This window comes from Macaca nemestrina, chromosome 8 (assembly GCF_043159975.1).
Source record: "Macaca nemestrina isolate mMacNem1 chromosome 8, mMacNem.hap1, whole genome shotgun sequence".
In the NCBI taxonomy this organism is placed as follows: Eukaryota; Metazoa; Chordata; class Mammalia; order Primates; family Cercopithecidae; genus Macaca; species Macaca nemestrina.
This window is the reverse complement of record NC_092132.1, coordinates 31,839,532-31,845,531: the sequence shown is the minus strand read 5'-3', so window position 1 is coordinate 31,845,531 and position 6,000 is coordinate 31,839,532.

Genomic DNA, 6,000 nt, shown 5'->3' with positions numbered 1-6,000 from the left:
TGAAACGTTTAAAAGAATTATGGATAAACAAAAACTATGCCAATGTTTTCCATTAAATTTTTATCCTCACAAATTTGCCTTAATAGAAATGCATAAATGAATATTGAAGAGAAAAAATAAAATTTCTAGCTCTTTGAGAAGCCATATGAACAATGCAAACTGAATTATTAAATTTGGCTTGGGAAAACATAGTACTGGTTGACAAGAAAGTGTACGTAAACATTTCAATGTATATTTAAAACGTTGATAAAATTTGACATAAATGCATGTTACAACTCTTAATATGTTAGGATAAGAAAAGACCTTTTTAACCGTTTAAAATATTTATCAACAATATTTATGACAAGCAGCGTTGGACACAGAAAATATTAGAAATTTGTTTTTATTTCAAAATCAGAGCTAACACAAGGATCCTGCCGTTGCTACTTTCATTTTACATCTATTTGATGTTGTAACCAACCAGTATGGTAAGAAAATAGAGTAGATACTTAGAAATTGTAAAAAGGAAAAAATAATTATCATTTTGCAGATCATGTATGTTTCTATGTAAACTTTTACATAGAAAACAAAATTATTAGAAAATATGGAACAATTTAGACATATAAATGAATATAATTAATGTGAAAAAATCAGTTACATTTTCTTATACCAACAAACATGTAGAAAAGATACTTGAAGGGAAAAAATAATTTGCAATAGTATTCAAGACCTCATAATCAATATAACAGATGGATAAGGTCTTTACAGAAAAAGAATAAAACATTGTTCATGAATTAAAGAAAATTAAAGGAGTAAAGTGATAGGCTAAATTTTATAAAAAGTTATATCTAGTCTTTCTAAGCAGATATGTGGAAACAATGAAATTTCAATTAGAGTTTCAATTTGTTTTATGAAACTTGTTTATATGGGAGAGGCTAAGGGCAAGAAAAGCAACAACTCTGAGGGATTGCAGTACCACCCCCAATTAATATGATTGCGTATTGTTAAAGAAATCCTTCTCCATTCTAAGGATTAAAATATATTTCTTAAGCAATAAACAGGATTACTAATTAAAATTAATAAATGTGATAATTGTTAAAATTAAGATATTTTGTTCTTCAAAAGACAATTAGTAATCAGAAAAATGCAAATCAAGACAAGAAAGAAATACTTTTTGATGCTCATTGGCCTGTCACTGCATCATAAAGTTGAACATTTATATATCCTGTGACTCAGTAGTTACCAACCTAGGTATATAACTAAGATAAACTTTTGCATTTTCTCTTTATGAGATGCATGTCAGAACATCATAAGGATGCCATACAAAAAAATAGTAAAAGATGAGGAAATAATTCCAATACTCTATAATAAAAGAGAAGATAAACTGGGATACTAATGGATTAATACAATAGTATAAATTAATGAACTGTAATGTTGTTTACCAATGCCTAAAACTCAGAAGCACAATTAAGTTCTACCAAATTACACATTAAAGATGTCATTCTAACAAAATTACAACAATCAAAATTAAATCTGTAGGTCAATTTACCTGTATATACTTCTTACACTTAGAGCTAAGATTTTTAAAAATACAAAAAGGAAAGTAGGAAAATAACGAATAGAAAATTGATAGGGGTGGATAATTTGGGTGAGAGGAGGCAGAAGCATGTGGTGAGGGAGGACCATAGGGTAGATGAAAGTCGTTGTCAAGGTCTTGTCCTGTGGTGGTTTCATGGAACATACTGATTTGTTGTGAAGATGGAAGGAAAAAAAGAAGGAAAGAAAAGAGAGCGGGAGGAAAGGAGAGAGGAAGAGAAGAAGCAAGAAAGAAAATGAATACGTTAGAGAATGAAAATGTGCATATTAATGATGAAAATACATTAATAGAATACTCCTAAGATTATTACTGCTCTAGTTCTGTTCACTTAAGGGTGATAAAGGGATATACCTACCCTCCCCCCACCAATACACACACACGTACAAGTATGTAAGAAGCTTTGGTGAGTAGTTATCAGGCATGCAAAAGCCTTAAAATATTTGATAATTTCTGAAGGAAAACATTTTTTCCATTCAGTGATGGAATATTTATTGAGAATCTACACCATAAGCTAGACACCATGCTAGGTACTGAGGATAAAGTCATGTATGGTTTGAACATGGTCGTTGCCTTCATGACAATGTTCCCATGGTTTCTATATCTTTTAAAATATACTGCAGATAATTTAGAGATCATTTATTTTCATTTTCCAATTGAGAATGGTGATATTCCATTTATCCAAGGGGACAAGGTAAGGAAATTATTCATCTCTTAGGCTTGGGTGAATCCTCCAAATAAATTAACAGCACTTCAATTCTCACATCAAAACATTTAAGGCCGGGCGCGGTGGCTCAAGCCTGTAATCCCAGCACTTTGGGAGGCCGAGACGGGCGGATCACGAGGTCGGGAGATCGAGACCATCCTGGCTAACATGGTGAAACCCCGTCTCTACTAAAAAAATACAAAAAACTAGCCGGGCGAGGTGGCGGGCGCCTGTAGTCCCAGCTACTGGGGAGGCTGAGGCAGGAGAATGGCGTAAACCCGGGAGGCGGAGCTTGCAGTGAGCTGAGATCCGGCCACTGCACTCCAGCCTGGGCGGCAGAGCGAGACTCCGTCTCAAAAAAAAAAAAAAAAAAAAAAAACATTTAAATAAATAATTTTAGAAATAATTTTACTTTTTGTAACAGAGGTTAATTTTTGAAATCTAATATGCCTACCACCAAATTTGATAAACTGTATGTATGTCTAGCGAAATTAGAACTTTGGGGCATTTTACATCAAATTAGTCTTAGTGAATAATAAAAATCATAAGTGCTCTTGTCTAATGGAATATTAACTTTTTAAATTTGAGGTGATCTATGATTTGTAATAACCCAAAGTAGGCATGCACGGTTGACTCTCATTTATATTTTACATACATTCATTGCTAGTTACCTTTTAAAAATATATGTATATGTATCTCAGACGGTTGAGTGAGATGTGTATGTGTATGTATTTCTTTCTCTGTGTGTGTGTGTGTAATGTTTGAGAGATGTAAGCAGATCAATAATGCAGTTTTTTTTTCTCCCAGGACTATGTTGCAAAAAATAATCAACATACTGTGGTTAAAGCTACTGGAGGTTTTGTGAATGTCTACTAGGACTGAAATGTCTTATGTGTTTTCCTTACACTAATTTCATAATTTTGCACTATTTTAGATACCAATGACACATTGAATTTTTTAGCATGTAATTATCTTCAATAACATTGCATGCAATTAAAAGGCAAGTATAGTCATCACATTTCCTGGATGCTGATGACAAAAGAATCTCTTCCATAGGTCCCCTAGAGGAAAACAATTAGCCCAGAATCCCTTTTCCTTTTTTTTTGCCAAAAAACCCCAGCTGTTTGATGACTCTTCGGCTTAGTTTAGAACATTTCACAATTTTTATTTTCTTCAAGAGAGTAACAGGAAACAGATGCTTCATTTGACTCTTCTATAGAGTGAATCTTTCATAAGGAAATAAGTGTTAATCTCAGATTCTCTCAAAAGTTATGGCCTTTGAACCTTAGTCAAGTGCTGGCATTTTGTTTACTTCAAATTAATATAAAAAATCACTTAAACGGTTAGCACATAATTTTGATGTGTTATGGTGAGATTTCTTTTTCTTTTATTGACTCATAATTATTTTTAACAAGAAAACAGTTTGGATGGTACATGTTAAAGACAAAAAATGTGGAAAGTTTTTACATATAGGGAGATGCAGGTATGTGCAGATATCCCCTTGTTCACATGTAAATAATAGTAAGTATTTTTGAAAAGAAAATGTCTTGACAACCATTCATATTTCCTTGGGCTGCCATACTAATCAGTGAGAACATTCCTTGATCAAGTTCATATTATCAACAAACCGTCTTAAGGTCTCTATTTTTTCATGTAGTTTAACTTGTGTCTCATTTATTTTTGTTTATATTCTCTTGAAAGGCAGAAAATATTAACAATATGTTCCAGTGACGGTAAGATGAGCTTTGGCCTGCCTTACCTTTTTCCAATGACAGCTACTTGAATTTACTATGTTTTAAGATTTTGCAATATAAATGTTTGTTGAATAATGAATAAAAGAGATTGTTCTGTGGTAGAATAATGTATGAATATATTAATTGATATTGTTCTCACTAGTATAGTTCATCACTAGAGGGGGTTTTTTGTCTCCTCTGTTTCAAAAGGATTTCTAATTGTTTCAACAGAGAGTGATCCCTCAGTCTAAAAAGGGGTCTTGTGCTGTGGAGACTCCATTTTAATACAGTGAAATAAATTTTTAATTCAGGCATTCATTTTAACAATATACAGGCAGACTAAATGAAGCTAGTGATAAACCTAGAAGGGAGAGGTTTACACTGCTTAAGAAGATAACAAAAAAGAGAGTGACTCAGAAGGGGGCAACAGTGGCAGATTCTGTGAGTGGCGTGAGGACTGTGACCTGCATCCTGAGCGGTAGGACCTCTGATGCGATGGCAATGGATTCCTGCAGGCTGAACACTAACAGCAGCTGCTCTTTGACAACACTTAGCAGGGAGAAACTGGAACTGTCATATACAAATGACCATACATGCTTGGAATCAAGTTCCAGTGACTCCCCGTCATGTACTGCAGACTAAAAGCCTCTTCTCCATTTTCCAGGCATCTCATAGAGCACCTCACCGTAAGAATCCTTCTGTGACCTTGGGAAGCAAGAAGGACCACTCCTACTCCACATGATGCAGAAGCACTTCCCCATCCTCTCTGATGGGGCAAAGCTAAGTCAATATTTTTTAGCCTTGGAACCAATAAAATAATGTGAAATTCTTAAATCTCAGCACTGCTCAGCAGATTCTCAACATCACACAAAATCTGTCTGGCATGCTGGAAAAAGAACAGGATGATAAAGACCATATTTGAGCTGTCATCATATAGCAGCAATGATCTATATCATAGCAGTTGAATCATAGGCCTGATTGATCATTTTCATGTGCATTCATCAAGAAGGACCGTAAAGCCTCACTTCGCATCTATTATTGTCTGTTTTACCTCTAAAAATCATGTTTCTTTTTTCTAGGTGACAAATCTTAGATCAGATTTTTTCTGTAATTAAGATTCAATGTGAAGGGGAAAGAGTACTTACATACAAAGACACATGTAGTAATACAAGGAAAACATACGTTATGATATTTAGAAATGTCCTTTATTAGAACAAAAATAAGCATCTAAATCTACGTTTTTAAATTTCAAGTTTATTAAAATACAAACTACGCAAGATAAGTGAAAATCTTTTAGGGAGTATATGGAGTGTTTTAAAAAGTGTTTAGAAAATTTAACCGCGGCCAGGCACGGTGGCTCATGTCTGTAATCCTTGCACTTTGGGAGGCTGAGGCGGGCAAATCACGAGGTCAAGAGATTGAGACCATCCTGGCCAACATGGTGAAACCCCATCTCTACTAAAAATATAAAAATTACCTGGGTGTGGTGGTGCACACCTGTAGTCCCAGTTACTCAGGAGGCTGAGGCAGGAGAATTGGTTGAACCCAGGAGGCAGAGGTTGCAGTGAACTGAGATTGTACCACTGCACTCCAGCCTGGCAACAGAGCGAGAATCCGTCTCAAAATAATAATAATAATAATTTAACAGCATTGTATGCTATGTGTTTCTGATCTAAACAGTTGAGTCTCCCTCTATTCATTAATGCATGCATTCACCATTGGTTATCGAGTGTCTTTTTGATAGGTACATTGCATCTCTTGATTGAGAGGCTGCTTCATATCTTATAGAAGAGAAATTCAAGGTTTATTTACCTAATGATAAATTGTTTGAAATAAGAAGAAAAGAGAAAAATACAGAGATTCTTAATCGTCTTGAGGCATATTTTAAACAGTGCATATTGATATAGTCCATTTAACTTCCATCTTGCTTTATTCACATTGCATTTGGATTGTGGCCACAATTGTCAAAACAGAACTGCTTCCTGGTG